This window comes from Chroicocephalus ridibundus, chromosome 5 (genome assembly GCF_963924245.1).
Source record: "Chroicocephalus ridibundus chromosome 5, bChrRid1.1, whole genome shotgun sequence".
Classification (NCBI taxonomy): domain Eukaryota; kingdom Metazoa; phylum Chordata; class Aves; order Charadriiformes; family Laridae; genus Chroicocephalus; species Chroicocephalus ridibundus.
In genome coordinates, this window is record NC_086288.1 from 32,344,501 (window position 1) to 32,363,988 (window position 19,488).

Consider the following 19,488-nt stretch of genomic DNA (forward strand, 5'->3'; position numbering starts at 1 on the left):
GAGCAAGGCAGAAGAAAGCAGATGATGGTCTGCAGGTTGGTTTTGGAGCTCGCTTTGCTGGTGGGATGCAGAGAGAGCTGGCAGCTCCAGCACCAGCCAGCACGTTGCCTAGAAATGGATCACCTAGGAGAAGGAGAGAGAGCGAGAGATAAGTGCTATCAGCCGGAGAGGGAGAAACAGAGAGAGCGAGCGAGAGCGCTTCTCTCTAATAACCACCTCCTCCCCCTATCTGCAATACGAGGGAGAAACAAAATAGAGCTCTCATCTCCCTTGAAATCTTCAGCTGGGACTAAGGAAAAGACATAGGCAGGAGTGCATACAGCCTAAAAATACGTTGGGGGAGGGAAGGGGGGGCGGGGGGAGAAGATCTTTTTGAAGTGTTATGCTCAGCTTAAAAAAAAAAAAAAAAAAAAAAAGGAAAACACCCCATTTATTTAACCTTGTAACTCCACTGCAGGTATCAAGTTCAAAGCTAGATGGGCACTTTTGCTCCTCGGTCTTTGACAACTGAGTCAGGGACATTGCTGAAGGGGAAAAGGAAAAAAAAAAAAAGAAAAAAATCAGGGACACCTAGCCTCAAGGGGAAAATGAAGACCTAAAAATCTATTAATATTACTTTAATTATCTATGTTCTTGATGGAATTCTCACAATTCTTTAATGCAATGAATTGTCTTTTTTCTTCCTCTCTCTTTAGGTAGTGGAGAAATTTCTGTGGGAGAACATTTAGAGCACGCTTTTCATGCTCAGGGTACTATGCATTCATTAACTGATTAATACACAGACTTCTTGTGCTGTAGTTAAATACATTATCCCCATTACACAGACAGAAAATTGCACAGAGAGGTTAAGTATGTTCCTATAACTAGTCTAAATCCCCACTTTATGTCTTGTTACACTTTCTTTTGACTTTGATTTTCTAGTCACAGCAGAGACAGGATGCAGAAGTCAAAGAATTGCTCCATCATAGTGTTTATATCCTAAACTCACATAAGTCATTGATAAGACCTGCTGGTCCCTTCAGAAGTCTAAATGGAGGTTGATCAACACCTTTTCTTCAGAAAGAACCTTTTTTTTTTTTTTTTTGAAGGCATCTCCTTAGTTATAGCACTTATATGCAAGAAGATTATGATGAACTTAATCTTTCTCCTGACTTGCATATGTCTTCTTTTACCCATGGGACTAGTTAGCAAGCACACTTGTATATCTACAAAATTCAAGGATTTAGTACAAGGGAAAGAAATAAGATTTTTAAGAAAAGACAAACTAAATCAGTGTTAAGGAGCAAAATAATTGAATCTATAAAAAATGCCACAGACCATACTTTGCTTATGTCCACATTGGCAGGTGAGTACACCCCCAAAAACGGTAACACTCAAAAGGCTTCAAGCCAAATCCAAAGCACAAGGCAGAGCTCATCTTCTCACTGGCTAGAATGGGCTCTCTCTCTCTTCTAAGAGCTGTAAAAAATCGCAATTAAAATTGACTATAAGAGACAAATGAAAAGGTACCTAAAGAGAACAAAAGATGATGAGCAGTAAGAAGCAAAAGCCTCACTAATTATCTCACTCACATGCTGCATTTGTCCATATACTCTGTGCAAGCCATAGATCTGTCATCGATAACAGCAAACAGTAAAAAAGGCGCTTTTTTCTATAAATGACAGTTTATGCACAGTATCAATGAGTTTAATGGGCATTAATTTCACAAGTAATAAATTCTGATTCATATGAGAAGCTTTTGGAGCTGCTTGAGTCATTATTACTTCTCCACAAAAGAATGGAGTTCACAAGAAATGTTAATTTGCTTTTTTGGGGGGCATGTCAGAGCAGTACTCTTTAATAATGTACAATGCACAGTAGGCAGAATAGGAAATGTAACAGAAACCTTTGGAAAATTGTAACTTTTTAATCCTCAGTTTAGATAATACTAAGAATTTTGAGGCCTTATCTAGAAACCAGCTATCCTTACTGACTCTTTAAAGCATCCAGTACCCTGAATTGGCCACACTAAATGGAAAATTTCGCTTAAGTCTGTAGACATACTTAACAGGACAGGAGGCACAGCCAAGCGTTTGTAGCTCACAAATACCCTGTAACTAATAAAAAATGCTTTTGGAGTGTAGCTTTGAATAATAATTCCAGTGGAACGCGACTGAAGTAAAGTTGAAGTAAAGTTAAAATGTAAATTCAAATAAGCTTACTTTAAATAATGAAGGTGTTATTGACTTCTTATGCGTCTGCCACGGACATAAAATAATTTGCACTTCCTCACTTTCATTCTCTTCAATTTTATTCATTAAAAACAAAAACTGGTGTCTTCCGTTTAAACAGACTGAAAAATCTTATGCTATATGGCTAGTTCAAGGTATCAGAGAAAAATGTTGAAAAAGGTCTCTTCTGTTGAATATATGGTAAGATTTTGCAAAAAGTTGAAGTTAGAAAAAAAAAAGAATTAAAGAACAGGAGTTGCTGATACTGTGAAAATACTATAAAAAAAAAAAGAGAAAAGACTAGTAAGCAGACCAAGGCGAACGCAGGCCTCTAATAAGCCACGAGCACCATTCTCAGGACTTCAGCGGTTGCTGCCCTGAGGCGCTTCGGAAACTTAAGTCCCACAGGGTTCAGCCATGCTGTTCTTCCTTCACTACAATTTCCCTCTCGAAATGTCCTCAGTTACATCAACATCACTCCAGCTCCACCATTAGCATCCATGGGAGAAGCGCCACCACTGACCAGCCAATCTAACAACAGGGAGTAGCTGTCTTCTTTCTAGTAGTCTAACTAAAATGTGGTTAATGGTTGATGTACCTTATGTTTCCACTGATCAGCTATTACAGTGTTGCACATTACTGCAACGCCTAGAGCAGCAGCAAAGAAAGGAGGTTCTTGTAGAACAGATGCGGGGGCCGGGGGGAAGTGTCCATCTAATGTTTATTTCCTCACATCCACCTTAACCGAGTCAGCTGGGGACCTGAGCTGCTGTCTACGGAGGAAAGGTAGCTAAATACAGAATTCTCACATACCTTTCACTCATTTAAAGCCTTACATCTGACAATGGTATGCCCCTTTTCCCATCTGGTTGGCAATACAGACAGATCTAACCATGCAGAAGTCAACTTTTGATTTGTTTCATTCAAAATCCCAGGAAATCCGTCAAGTGTTTGAAGAAATTAACATAGTGATAAAACAGTCTCACTTACAATCTTCATTGTTGGGAGGTAAACAGAATAGCTAAGCCTTGCAAATGACAGCCCTAAATTACATAGCAAGTATGTACCATCCCCACACATGAGCATTAAACGTGTCTTTTGCACATTAGAATTCGGTATTTTATATTCAAGTGTATTGCTCAAACTTACAAGAGTTTTAGATGAAATGAAATCAGATTACAGCCCAGATTAGTCTACCAGTCCATTTCCTCCGACATTTTTTTTATGAAGGCCTGTAAGTTATTACTTCAGAGAAAAAAAAACAAACAAAACCCAACCAAACAGTATACACCCAGCCCACTGTTCTGTGCTGCGCACAGTGGGAAGAGGAGACAGGAGAAATTCCTTCCTGACCCTACTAAGACATTACCTCCTAACTTGAAGTCTGATATTCAATTAACCTTTTCCTCTGAGATTGCATAGTTATAAATCTTGTTAACAGTCACACAGGTATCCTAAAAATAAAATAAATAAAACAGGGGAAAAAAACCATCAGCATTAAACTCGGTGACCTTCTGTAACAGTGAACTCCAGCAGTGCCAACTGGCCGTGAAAAATAACGTTTCTTTTACTTGGTTCTAATTTACTCCCCTGTCTTTCATAAAATAGTTCAATATTATTGCATTAAGGGGTGGGATTAGAAAGAATTGATCATCTGTTACAGGAGAGAGACATCAATCACAAATATCTAACAGTCATACCCAAATTGTTATTGATGCCATCTGACCATGGAAGAAAGGCCAGGAAGGCCCACCTACTATTGCTAAGATTGGTTTCTATTTCTGGACTTTTAACATCGTTTGTTTTCATTTTCACTGCAGCTTCTTCTTCTTTGAGTCCTTATGGGTCATTTTTTAAATGAACGCTCCTGATAGGGGAAAATTAACAGTAATCTACGTATTTCTCTGATGGCTATATGGAAGCGTGTGCTTTTTTTCTCTTTTTAGATGATATTTGGTAGTTCTGATTTGTCACCAAATAGTAACATTCTAGATGAAATGCAGGACCCTGTAACACCCTCAGTATTACAGCTCTTGAAAGATAACAAGCAGATTCGGCAACCGGATCAGCATAGGCAGCTCCCTGCAGAGAGCCTTTTCAGTGGGCACAGGATCTCCCTGGAAGGTTGTCATTCCCAGAACATATCCTAATTTACATGTGATGAGGCAAAAACACCTTAGCATTAATATTAATTTAATTCTTGCTACTTATGATTATGATGATGTAGGCTGTGAGAAGATACACCTAACTTTTAAAACTTGATGTACTCAAGGCTGGTGAGATAAATATTTCATCATAGGAAGACAATCAGCCATGGGCCTCCACCCCTTGATTTGCGTAGGACAACGTGTTCCATTTGACAATGCTATTTCGATCTAAATAACGCTGAGTTTCCCCCTTTTCAAAAACGCAAATGAAAAATATCCCTCACCTTGCATTGCTTTTTTTTTTAATTAAATGCATTCTTAAAGTGCTGATAGAAAGCAACTGACTGACAGATCTATCGAGAGACCATGTGCCACCAGCAAATGTTCCTCTGCCACTGAGCTGGCACCCAGGGACTCTCAGGGAAACACCAGTTTGCTGGTGACACAAAACTGGGAGGAGTGGCCAACACACCAGAAGGCTGTGCTGCCGTTCAGCGAGATCTGGACAGGCTAGAAAGTTGGGCAGAGAAGAACCTAATGAAGTTCAACAAGGGCAAGTGTAGGGTCCTGTACCTTCTTTGGCAGCGGCGTTGGACTAGATGGTCTCCGAAGGTCCGTTCCAACCCCTACCATTCTGTGATTCTGTGAAAGCTGCTAGCTCCGAGAGGTTACTTCAGTTGACACATCTACTCAGTCTTTGCTTTACCTGGCATAGCTTCGAACAAGAAGTCATCTGGGAGGGCTTTAGTTAGAGGATGTGTGTCCATTAGGAAACAGATTTGCTTCAGTGACCACCAAATAACCTTTCAATGAAAGCTTTAGCCTACTGCCAACTTTAAGGTTGTTCTCTGTATTATGAAAGAGGTCCAGGTTAATAGGACCATTTGAATTCTAAGTAGTGGCCCAGACATTGACTCCATCTGTCCTGTCACACTTTGAGTGAAACATGTACTCTTGGGCCTCTGTCACCACTTCTGAATAATGGGGATAATATTGCCTTTACTTAATGGAATAGTTTGAGAACTAAATTAGTTCATTTTTTCAAGCGCAAAGCATTATGTCCTTTTTCCAGTTTTCTTCATTCTGTTGTTCTATAGCTTAAACACGTGAATGTGTGTATATATGCAAGAGAGTGCGTGTGTGTGTGCACATGCAGATAGATAAATAGATAGAAGGTAATTTCATCTGGCCATTATACAAATAAACATAACATTAAATATTTACTGCATTTCAAAAGACAGCGCATGTTATGGCCTTGAATATCGTATCAGAAAGGAACAAATACCAAACCAGAATCAAGAGTTATTCTGCTGGTCAGAAGAAATAAAATAAAAAACTGTGCAGTAAATAGCAAGGATTTCAAAGCTTTTCGCTTTTTTAAAACTACGTCATTATTGAGTTCAGTTGAGAGCTTGTGTCTTATCCTTTAGCCGCACTAAACGAAACTCAGAAAGTGGTTATGAAGTAAAGTCAACCTTAGAGCAACCAACGTTATCAGAGTGAATTGGCAGGGACTGCTGCTGAGGTAGAATTATTTTGCCTCCCTTTAAACTCGTGGTATAGATATTCTGTGTTGCCTGAGCCACCCTGTTATATACCTGTTCTTTAGCTTTTCTTTCCCTTCAAGAGCTATAGAAGGGTGAAAGACATGCAAGGCACTTTCTGCCAAAGCCACCTCACAATTTTGCCAGGTGAAAAGCAAGTCACGAATGGTGGAGAAAGCCAGTAGGGCAAGCAAGAGAAGCAGGGGTTATGCCGACAGCTACAGCCACAGCTACAGTTTTTACCTATGGATCTTCTATTGGCAGCAGGAGAGAGTCACTTCAGCAAGTGCTCCATCAGGTCTAAGAGCTTGGGTAGGGTAAGAATGACAAATGCAGAGGCTGTCCTCTAAGCAATTGGTAAAAGACGTGTATGTTTTCCGTCTGATGTCAGTCCATTTCATCCTAGCTATTCTCCTGATACCTGTTAATGACTTTTGGGTCATACTAGACACAGGTTCAGGCTATAATGTAACTAGAATGAGGGCTGCTTATGTTCTGTGAAGAAGCCACCAAGCCAAATACACCAGTCTCTAGGAAAGGTGTGCAGAGAAGAGAAGTTGTCAGGAAGGCTGGAAAACTAGCTTTAAGAACATGGTGTATTGTAGCAGAGAGGAATCTGTAGAAAAGCTTTGATGAAAGAAAGACAGCAGAGCAGTGACAGAGCATGGTGAAGTCACAGTTCAGATCCAAGTAGCTCTTCATGTAGCCTTTTAGTGTCGCAGCTGAAGGACTCAGACTACCCTGGATAGTATACGGAGTGAAAAAGCCAACCACGAGCAAACCGTTTTAACTGATCTCATTCTACGTCTTCACTGCTGCTGAGAAGAGAGGAGGGAATTTCAACTGTGACAGTAAAAGAAAGGCCAGTCAGAAGTCGTCACTGAACCAGAAATGCCACATGCTGTCTGTTTGCTTCATATCATGCAAGACCAGAATCAGCTCAGTCTTTACTACTGCGGGTGGTGGAAGAGATAGTCAGAAAAGCTTAGTATTGGAAAACAGAATCATTGTTGGTCCGTGAGCCCATGGTTTGAGCAGGAGAAAACCCTGCACGTTAGATTCTTTTACCTATTTGGAAAAGTTAGCAGGAAGCCTGTTAAATTTGGTGGTTTAACAAAAATATGACTCAATTATTTGTGAAAGACAAATACTGCAAGCATTGCAAGTTATTTAACACTGTAGTTAAGCTGGCACCTGCAAAGCTGTCTGTATTTTTCTATTGCATCTTTATTTAGTAGTAATCATTAGTGTTATATTAGGATTTTTCGCAAGACTAAGATTTTGTTGTGGCAGATACAGCACAAAATGCATAGCAAAATAGTCCTCACCACAAATACACGAAAACTCCCCACTTCTCTTTCCTGCGTGTATTTGAACGCTCTCTGATCTATTTCGAGCAGAGGCAGCAACATGAGAAAAATTACTTTTACCTGTGAAGTCGTGCATGTTTTTAGTATCAGGATCACAGAAACATTTGGTAAGTTGTTGTAACACAAGATTTGAACTATGTTGTGTGTTACTTTCTGCATCCTGGCTTTAAAAAAAAGAAAAAATCTCAGTACAGAATAAACATCAGGTCTTGCCTAAGATTTGCCATCCAATACAATTATTGGTGCTAGGTTTTTCCAACAAACAAGGAGTTAACTGAACCAAATGAAGACCCAGGTAGAGAAAGACGACTGCTAAATTTGAGAGCTGTATAAATCACTACTCTTTATATGAATAGTTCAATAACTTTCCATGCCAGAAGGCACTAATTGGTCATTACATAGTTGGATATTAGTATGTCTAGTAGTCTCCAAAAGAGTTCATCTGTCCTTCATCTATGAGAGAAATGTTTCCATATATAAGAGTCTTTAACCATTCTTTATGACGCATGCTTTCACACTGTTATTTTCAGTAAGAATTCCTCAGCTTTCCTTCATTATTTTCTCCCCAGAAGAAATATTAAATCAAGGTAGCTGAAATAACCTATTTGAAATTTCTTGCTTTGATGCATTAAACATAATTTCCTTCTCTCTGTGTTTTCATCATAACAAACAGTATCATTATAGTTGACATTTACCTTATTCCACTGTATTTCTGTCATAAATTAAGAAAGAGCCATCAGATCTGACAACATGGCAAGGAAGAAAGTACCTACCTAACATGATAAATTATTTGTGGTGATTTTTAAGATAATTCAATTTTGTCTGTACAGTACCTAAAATTAAAATAAACAACCTATTTTTCTCAGTTGGACCTGGCTTCTGCAGGTACTTTTCACATAATATTTACCCTATATAACCATCCCAACAGGAGTGGAAAGGCCACACAACTCTGAAGTGCTACTATTTCAATGAAAGACAGTCAGAAAGACTTCATTTCAAAGAGCCTCTTGAAAACATACAATTCTAATAAAACCCTACAATAGATGGAAAAAAAGGGAACACAAAGTAAAATTATCTTCCTATTATGACCTACTTTTCATTGATGCCTACTTCATTTGCTTAAAATTACTAACATGTGAATTTTGAAAAGAGAAAAGCTGCATTTTCTATTTTGACTAGGTTAAACATTTTCTTCACATTAGCGAAGTCATGCTGATAAATTGAAACAATTCCTATTAGCATGACTGTAAAATGTGTTTTGGATGACTCCAGATATTGAATGTTCCTGCATCATCCCCATCATGCATACACAAAAATTCTACACTATCTATTTATATTACAAGCTTCCCAACCGTTACTGTTCTCCGTGTTCTTTAATCTCTTTTCCCTTTTCCTCTTTAGTGTTTACTTTTCTGGTCTGTCTCTTTTTCATCAGCTTAAGTCACAAAAAATAAGCGTATGGTCAATATACATTTAGGTGACCAGTGAAGTATAAGGTATTTCTAAGCACCTACCTATTGGGTGAAACGAGTACAATTTCACTGCCAGGGACGATGACAAAGTGCCCCATTCTTCAAGTTTGTGGTCTGTTCTGAAAAGGCAAGCAGTAACAATAATTTAGCTCTTTTAGGTGTTACTTGCACTGAATACTTTCTACATCCCAGTAATTAAGAGCATAACCACTCTCCCCCTTGAAAAGTTACTCCATAAAGCCTCATTTTAATCTTCAGAAAAGACTATATTGACAGTAATATTGTCAAAGTGTAGTGAATGGCTCAATAACATTCAGTACTTCTCTTGGTCATTTGGCTATAGAAAAAGGGGGACCTGTTCAATAAACAGAATGCTTGCATATGTTACACTAACAACAACGTAATTTGAATGCAAGGTCTGAAAGAAAAAGCTGAGCACTTTATGCACCTTAAAACCCCCACCTTCTAATTACTTTATTAGACAATTCTCTACGTAGCATAACACTTCAAATGCATATAAATTATTCTTGTAGGTAAGCAATTACACATTTTACGACCCTCCTTACATGCACAAATTTGAATGGACTTCTACTGACATGTGAGATACTTATTTGAAAAGCCGTAAACCATTTAGCCTGCATATCTGTGGCCTGATTGCATACTTCTCTTGGGTGTCAAGAAGTTATTCAGGTTCAGAAAGTTCTGCTTCACTGAAGGTCTGCTGTACATACTGTGTCATTATTTTCCAATTTTACTCTTTTTCACACACACAGAAATGGTGACACATTCACACAAATATGTAGAGTTTGGGTCCTTCAATATGCAATACTCCTCAAGTAATTGCAGGGAAGCATAGTGGAATTCCTGGAATTGCTTCAAGAGCAAAGGACGTCTCAGTGGTATGCACACCAGACTGTGGCCCTTGACTTGTCCAAGTTAATTGATGAGCTTCCATTCCAGATTTTAAACTACCACTCTCGCAAAGTGAATTCCATACTGACACAGGAAGCAGCCAGCGAGGGGGAAACATTAATTGCATTAAATCACATTTAAAACATTTTTAACAGGTGAATCGTGGCACAAACCGGAAAGCAGGAAATCACATCAGGGGTTTAAAACTCTGAACGTATCCAGAAACTTGTGTTAGCATCAAGACTTGGTTACCTGACTCCCTTTCAAATCAGTTAAAGTCTCAACTAGATCAAGGCTAAACGCATCTGCTCAACTCTCTGCTTCAGAGAATTTCAGTGAAACCAGAGGCTTTTCCCATATCCAGAAAGCTGAACACACAAATGCAAGTTTGAAGGACTGGAGTTTAATGGCCTACGATTTGTCTATCAGTTCTCCATAGCATTTATTTTTTTTTTACCACGGTTCTTAACAAAATGAAGCATAAAAATCAATAATCCATAGGAACTGCCATGTGTCCTTTTTGGTTGTCAAAGTTAAATGGAGAAAAAAAATATATATGTACTTTAGTAGATGACAGAGCAATTTTAATAACCACATTGTCTGAGAGATTCTTCAACCCTCAACTTTTGGCAGAACTAGCAGGCACAATACAAAATAGAAGTCTGATTTCAGTCTCACTGCAAATAGAAAGCAAGCTGCTGCTCATTTGTAAAAGAAAGTGACTTTGCAAGAGGCTATCAAACTCGGACATGAACTTCAATATAGTTATTGAAAGGGTTACAGAGAAAAAGTCCAGCAGGCAAAACTGAATTAAAAAATCAAGTAATGAATTAAGCACTTCAGACTAATTAGCTGTGTCTTCTATCAAGCTAGGTATAAAATGAGAATTATTTCAATATAAAAATCAGACTTTTAGTAGAATGAAGAACTGAATTTTTTGGTCTACTCAGGGGAGCAGAAATAAGGGAATGACCTCCCTGATTTGCTATAAAGCCACGTTTAAAGAAAGAAAGAAAAAGAAGTGTCTAGGGACTTATCATAAAAGCATCCAGAGGAAGCAAAACTAGTTTCATATGTGGCAATATGGTATTTTTCCAGCATTTTTTACTAAGGTAGGGGAAAAAAACCCACAACACGTCCTCTTTCTTCTGGATGACCTGTTGTTATCCAGACCCATGTTTAACACAATGCAGGGCTGTGGATAAGAACTGAAGCAGGAGGGTACTGTCACAAACCCTATGGGAAATCATACTACACGAATTCATGGACGTGAATTTTGAATCCAAATCCCACTTTGCTGTGGTATACAAAGAAATCCAAAGGGACGCATCCAAGAATGGTGTACACTTGAATAAATGGTTGGAGTTTTGCAATCAATTTAATTTTTCTTAAAAAAAAAAAGAAAAGAAAAAGAAAAAAAGACAAATAAGGCAAAACCTGCAAGTTGAACCAAAACCTTTGCAACTTTGCGTGGTACGTTGCTATCCAAAAAAAAACAACCAAAAAAAACCCAAACCAAATTAAAACAAAACACCCCAACCCGAAAAAAACCGCTCCACCAGAAGAAACAGTATCATCGTAGATTAAGCTCTAAGGCAGCACAGTGACTGGAACCTGAATCTCTGTACATCGGGTGAGTCCCTGAATTATTATGCTATAAATAAGGTCTGGCTGAATGGTGCTCAGAGCTCTCAGGTCATGGTTCCCTGAGAGGAGACCTGACCAGAACAGAAACATTTGCCTTCCCTAGATAACCAAAGCACTGGCAGGACAGAGGCTCTTGAACACACCTAGGACCAGAGCCCAACACAACAAAGGTGAAAATGCAGTGCTAGGAGCTCCTAAATACTCCTTGGTACAGATATTTAAACAATGCACCTCAGCTTCTCCTGGCAGAGCTGTCCCACTTTCTATAAATAATGCTCTAGCTAAGGGAGACAGACTCTCTGCTTAGGCCAGTCTCGCACATGGTTTAATTTGGACCTTCTGCTTTTGCAGTGAATGACCCTGTCCATAGAAGTACTGGTTATTCTGACATGTCATTCATTTTCTTCTTGCCTTTTTTTTTTTTCCTTCTCCTTTTATTTTGTTGAGGATGCACTTGGCAAGATTTAAGATTAATTACAGGGAGACTCAGATTTAAAAACTTTGAAAACATCTCTGAAAAGGATTGCATGTACTTCATACCAAACCCATGTATATTACAAATTGCTCCACAATAATTTTCTTAAGGTGTTACACAGAAGTTGCTATAGCAGAGTGACCCAGTTACACTGAAACTGTTTTGTATTTTCAACTTTGGTTTTAAAAATGCTGAGGGATGTACGGCAAAAGGCAAAGGTGTGCACCCATCTTTGTTTTAAAAAAAAATAAAAAAAGAGGAAATGAAAGAGTATGAGATGAAAACATCAAAGGTATATTCAGCTGGTCTTTATAAGAGTTTGCAGTAAAAGTCAACACAAGTAGAAGAGCCCATCCCCAACTCGACACATCCCCAGCAGGTCATAACCAATCAAAGGAAAGCCAGTATATAACATACAGTCTTCTCCCTGAACTCCGGCCTAATAACAAAGCAACTACCCTTTGTTTCAGCTCCTTTTAGTACATCTAGAGGAAGGACAAGAACACTTTATGAGAGGGGAAATTGCCAGGGATACAGAGAAACAGGGTCAGTGTTCAGCAACAAGGAACACTCCCCATTGCTCTTGTCCGTTTGTGCAATATCCACCCCTTGGTAGAAATCTGTCTGAAAAATCTTTAGAGAGAAGAAGGTAAAGAATAGTGCCACGGGCAGAGCTAATGCTGTGCTGTGAAAAAAAAGTTAAAAATTAATAGTGAAAGGTTACGTGCTAATGATACGCAACAACTTTGGGTTGTTTGATTTTTAAGCAAAATAATGTTTTGCATTATACATCCTCATGCAAGTGAACCTGCCCACGCGCATTTCCAAAACATGCATCTAGCCTCAAATAAGGAAGGGAGGATGGGGAGAGAAAACCCCAAACATTTTGTCTGGTTAGTGACATTTATGATACCACATAGACCATCCCACGGGAGACCTTTAGCTCTCCAGTTTTTAGGAAACACTCTGCTTGATGATTTCTCACGGGCAGTTCTAGTCCACCTCGTCTCAGAGTTACTGACACATACAGTATGTGAAAACTATTTGTGGCAAATGAGCTTCTGTGCTATTTTCAATAGTGCCCGTTCAGCATAGTACACCATCTTTTTGTCATAACAGTACATAACAGACAACACAGATTTTAAAGACAGGGTAAGTTACTTCATTGCGTTTTGTCTGTGTGATTAGAAAACTGCAAATGTGTTCACATACATTTAGATACTTTGCTTTCCAAGTATGTCATGTTTCATAATTCTATGGTGGAGCAGAGTTAAAAAGGAGGCAAAAAAGTGCCCACAATTGATAGGAAAATATCCACATAGAGTTTTGTCTCCAAATGAGTGTTTACGTGCACTTTGAATTTCAATTTACACGTATACTGATACTGCACCTCGGAGAGTTCATCTGAGGTTTTTTAAGAAGAAAACCTATTCCCAAAGTACAAAACTATTCCAGTTTAAACTGTTAGCACTGAACCTCAGAAAACTCCTGAAGTTAAGATAACTTTACCTTCATTGTTTTTGTATACAGTATATAATATATATGCAATTTGTTACTGGCTTTGATTTTACCTGGGGTAGTTCTGTTCACGTTGAAGTAGCTTTCAGTCCTTGCTAAAAGTTACATTAATACTTTTTTTCTTTCTGTGCTTGATACCTTGGATTTTTATATGACAAAGTGTTATACTGTCTGGCTAGGGAACCCAACGAAGTCCATTTCCTTCATAGGGGAAAACCTGCAAGTTCCTTGAAAGATGCAATATTTTTGAGACTCCAGCAACACTCCCAAATGAAACTTCCGAAAGTCAAATACATGCTTATATCATTTTGAACTAAAGCTGACAAAAAGACAGAAGAGCAAAGCTACAGCCTGTTTTACCAGTAGTAAAATCCTCCCTCAACATTTCAATAAATTCTAGTTACTTTCAATAAGGTATGTAAATATTAGTTTGATTGTCTGTCTTACATAACTCCAAAAATAGTAAAGAAACACAGTAAAGAAAAAACTCAGATAAAGCTGGGAGCATTAATATTTTACAAGTCAATAAACATTTTTTAAATTTTAACTTCACACACGCACATATATACACACACAAATATGTATTATATATACATATTTATATGTATACATTTCAGCAACCAAACACATTTTCTTTGAAGTCTGATTTGCTTTCAGTGTATGAAACGTGTCTTAATGTGATCTGCCATGCAAGGGAAGATTCAAAGTTTTACTTTTCATGTAACATACATGAATCCCTAGAAACATTAGGGTTTTTATTTGAGCTGTGGACTTAAACTACCCCTCTTCAGAGCATCAACCATTTTTATTTATCAGCAGTAGAATGATGGTAGTTAAAAATCCAGAACTTGATCTCTGTATCCTGGAAAGGTGTATAGTATATACTGAAATGCAATGGGATACCCCTGAAATATTTAATTTCTCTCGAAGAGATGTCTTGTCTCATCTGTTCTTCTATATCATGGAAGTTAATGATCATGGAGATAGTAAGTGTACAACATCAATCAAACAGCATTTAGAACAAGTATGACTTCCACTTCTGGTCTCCTAGTCTCGCCCAGGAATTTTCCTGAAGGCTTTTCCTCTCATTAGATTAAAATTTGCTGAGTTCATCTTATACTTACTTCAGTGCTTATACTCGTAATTTTGGCTGAAACGGAAGTATAGTCTGGTTAACAGCAAATGACCATCAAGAATATACATGAATCACAGGTCCACAAATCTTTGAGATCACTTTTAAGAGAGAGTTGGGGAAAAGAACAAGGTAATTTGATGAAAACAATCAAAAGGATTGGTACGTATCAATTGATTTTTTTCGTGCAAATTTAATGATGACAGGTACATATTGATCATCCCTTCTTATCATAAATAAAATCTGCTCAATAAGATCTGACAAAATTATTTTTATATATTCTTTAGATACGTCTTTTACCTCTAGCAGGGCTACTTTGATCACCAAGAATAGTTATAAGTAGGTGTGGGACCCTGACAATTATGAGGATCCATATTTTGCTAATGTAATACTCCGCTGACATTTTAACAACTTCTCTAGATACGTCAGACTGTTTTCACATCATTTATTCACTTCAGACATTCTGATTTCTTTCAGCTGATGTATTCATTTCACTCAAAGCTGTCAATTTGTGGTGCTCCTTGAGTGCCTAAAATTTCTTTAGTAATTGGATCATGTATTTTTACTTTCCATTTTTAAAACACAGACTTTGAAAACTTACTCCTTCTCACCTGGCATTCACTTAGTCTCAAAAAGGTGTATGTCTAAGCTTTGTGCTTTCTCCAAGTATTAATTCCATGCCTAATTAAAACTACTCAAGTTGCCACAGTTAGTCAACATTTTCAACAGATTTCCCAGCGAAGGAATTTCCTCCCTATCTCGTTCCTACAGAGATTTGGAAAATACTTGATTTTTTAGACAACCCTGAATAATCTAAAGTGTTAATATGCAGTGACTTACTGTAGGTTCATGGTGTTCTCTGATGGAACAGAGAGTTGCTAGGGAAGCAGAGCAAAATTTTGCTTTAAAAAGACAATACTTCTCTAAGACATCCTAAGCTTCCCTGAGCCATTTTTGGTTCTGCACATAGGGCCCAAGCTCATCTTAATTTTTGTCTGAAACATTTCTTTGCAGAGTCTCTTCTAAATCTCCCTCAGATGGTTCAGAAAGCCAAACAGCATTCACAAGAGCTCAGATAGCTTCACCAGATTCTCTTACTACTGCCTCATTCCTCTCAGTTATAGTTTCCTTTTTCTAATCCTCCGATATCCCATACTGGCCCTTCTATGACAATTTTTTAATTGTTTCCCACTATTCTTTTAGGTAAAAAGATGACAGTTTTCTTTTAAAGTCTTTTGGTTTACGTCTGTCTCTGAATACACACACTCTTAAACATTTCTTAAATACTTTGAAAATTACGTGAGAATACTAGTTTTGGGATATCTGAAGATATGACTTCTGTTACCTCGGGCAAATTGTACCTGTGGACTAAACATGTAAAATTGAATTTCTACTTCCCACTTTTTTATTACATAAAGACTTTGAAGAGCCTATTTGAAGATGCAATAAAGTCTGCTAGTATTCATAATTTGCACTCCATTATGTAAAACAATAGTGATTTTTTAATAATTTTCCATACAGAGAGATTTGCTTAGTCAAAATTTACTATAAGCAAATTTTACAGCTCTCACTTATTTGGCCAGGCACTGGCAGCTGTTTATTTCTCGTGAACTTCACCAATTTCTCCAATTTGTCTCTCCATCTACAGTCAATTTTTTGTCAGCTAGTGACAGAGCAAGATTGAGCACTTTTAATTGCGCAGCATGTCAGATTTCAGATTGCCATGACACCAGGGTAGCACTCTGAACTATACATTCTCTTTTTGCATATAGCTGAAAACTGAGAACTCAAATCAGCTACACTTTTCTCTACTTTTTGCTTCCACCCATCACATGACAAAGATGTCAAACAAAGCACATTTTAGAAGTTAAGGAATAAATACATGCAAATTCTACATATTTTCCTTTCTTAAAATGTTGGTCTTCAAATTATTTTTTTTTAATCCAAAATGTGAATAGTATTTCTCCTTCCCCACAGCGTGTGTGTGTGTGTGTGTACATACACACACTGTTGAATGTTAAGTGTGAACGATGACCATTACAGCCGTTCAAGATATATATCACTTTTTAAGGAATCGTTACCAATGGTTTTGGAAATAACATTTACATCCTTTATCAACTAGTACAGATTCAAACTAAGTTAGAATGTGACCAAGATTTTGTCAAGGTACTTTCAGCACTCAGTGTTTATTTATTTCACATTAGAAACAAACAAACAAAAGAATCCCCAACAAAACCCACTGTTCCTGTGAAATTATAAATCTTTCCAGGGAAAAGAGAGAAAAAAGCAGACACTGAAACTATTCTGACTAGTTTCCTAAAAACAGGAAAAAATAAGAACTTCAAAGAATTTGCTTCAGTTTGTCCACTTTAGACCAGGGTATGAAGGAACAGCCCCGGGAGTCTGATCTTGTGTGCGGTTCTTTGGAAAACAGCTTTGTGGAAAGGGCACTGGGAATTCCACAGGCAGGGTTTTTCCACTGACTTCTCTATAAAATATTTATTTATAAAACTGTTAGCGCTGTGAGCTCCCTGGGATCGGGTGCTCCTTTCTATCAGCTTCTCCTCATAGAACACATTAACCTAAGTAAAAGAGGGGCTTCAGGTCCATCTGTGAAACTCTCTCTGACTTCAGCTCATTCACTCAGTTACACATCTACATACCTATTAGTCGTAAATGGGTTTGGATCAGCAGCCCAAGGGAATAATCCCAAAAGATTTGGGTTGTGCAGGAAAAATTAGGGGAAGCGACAGGCCTGTGGGCTTTCTCTGACTACAGACAATACATGAAACGGAAAAAAAGTCGGTTTGACTGTTAAAACTAAGCTCTGCTTGCAGGGCTGCAAGACAGATTTTATGTTACAAATGAGTATACGTTCAACAGGGGCAATAAATGAAACAAGTGTGATATAATGAACACAGAATCCTACAAAACAAGTGTATGAATAGCCCATATTTAACCTGGAGTGACAATTTAAGAAGACATACTTCTGATATCTTTCTCATCTCCTGGCAAGACCTCACTGTATAAATCTAACATTAAAATGCCTGTAGGATTTTATTTACAGTGAGCTGAAGACTATGCAAGTTCATCCAGCAGTTATCTCTTTCAACAATAAAGCTATAGGTCAAACAAGTCCAAAGGCTTTTATTTATTTTCATGGTTTCTGAAGAGATATTTGAAGATTATTTTGCTCTGTGCATTTCAGTAACAGAGTCTGCCTAATATCAGCTTAGTGGGAAACCATGTGGAAAAAAAAAACCCTGTTCTTTCTTCAAGCTACTGATATTTTCAAATATGTCATTCTGTATTGGTAACAGACATAAGGACTTTCGCTGGGATTTGTGCTCCTAAAACAGCGGGACACTTAAAAAAAATCCTGTAAAGAACCTTGCAAGTGAATTCCATGCCTCGAAGTGTGTTTAAAAAAAAAAAAAGGGCAGTCAAGAAACTTACTATCACTCCATTGCTTTCCTCCAAAAGCTGAAGGAGTCTCTTACCACCATTCCTCAATATTGAATTTCAAAACCTCAGAAAAGCACGTGACTTCAATTTCTTGGTGGCTTTCATGATTGATTTTGTGTCAACCTCACAAGATCTGCTAGTAAACCTGTGCAGCAAATTCCTTCTTGGCATTACTCTATTTTTCCTCAGCTGTACAGAAAACCCCATGAATAGAGCTACCTCAAGAGACACATAATCTGACAGTTAGGATAGACCTTAGAAAAAGGACACCTCAGGGTTCCTGAATAGACACAGGGACTTTAATTCCTTGCATACGTATCTCAGAAGAACATCGTGGCCCACAAAATTTTTAAGCAGATACTACTTTCAGTGTTTCTTGTCTGATTATTTGCATTTGAGGCATTCAGCTGAGGTGTCCAAGCCAGAAATAAAAACCTATGCCTCAATAATTATATAAGTATTTATACAAAATAGAATCCCTGCAATTAGAGTAATGGCGTTTGTTCTGCTGCTGAAAAGTGGCATCTCTGATGTGGTCCACCTTTTGTTGCGTTGTGCAGTACAAATCTAAAGGTGTCACCTGCTGCAGGATTCCAGTCATTTTCATGGTAGCATTTGATAGCACCATGGGAAAAGCATCCATTACATTCAAAAGCTGTAGCACTCAATCAATGGCTGCATAGCCATCCAAGGAGTAGGATCCTACTTGATATTTGTCATCTCGTAACTCACAACAGATTTGAAAAATTTACCTTTCAGACATGTATATAAGCCATTGAATGGAGGGGACTGAATATCCCCCTTTTTCCTCTGATGACAGCCATCTGGAGGACAGGAAGGAGCACAACCATGTCAGGCTTAAGGAACATAAACAAGTACACCGACATGCAAGTAGAGACCAGTGTAGTATCCTTAAAGGGATCTGTACAGCAATAAGCCTTCACCTTTCCACTGCCCTCTTTCTCACAGGATGTGCCCTGGGTTATCACCATAATCCCATTCCAGTATGATCTGAAGGCCTCCCTCAAAATTTTTATGTTCGTGTTGACAATAGTAACTCAGGGTTTTTTTGCAAGTCACCAGTCCTGAAAAAATGGGGGAAATAACCTTTGCAGCCCTCAATGCTCAAACCTTGAGGGAAGCTGCCTAGATTTGTGGATATAAATTTTGAGGAGCCTAGCAAACATATACCCAGGTCACATACTTCTCTGCACATGAATTTACCACCTTGTGTGATTATTTGCACACCCAATTTTTACTTCAGAAGCTGACTAACAGCGAAGCAGCCGTCATAGCCTTTGGCACTATATGCTAGGAAAGTGTAGCCCCATAACTTTGTGCCCATAAACAACTGAATAAAGTCCACAGGACCTGTCATGTTCCCTTTAAACTCCCATTCTTGTTCAATTTTCCCTCCTGTCCTCCTTCTTCATCCTAAGGGACATCCAGTAATAATTCCATGGCAAATATGTAGTTCAGGATATGCATCCTGGTCTCCTGCATACAATCCACATCGTAGATAATTTATTCCTGCCTCTCTTCTGGATTTTAGAACACAGGCATGAACCACTGGTGCTGGTTCATGTTACAGATCTG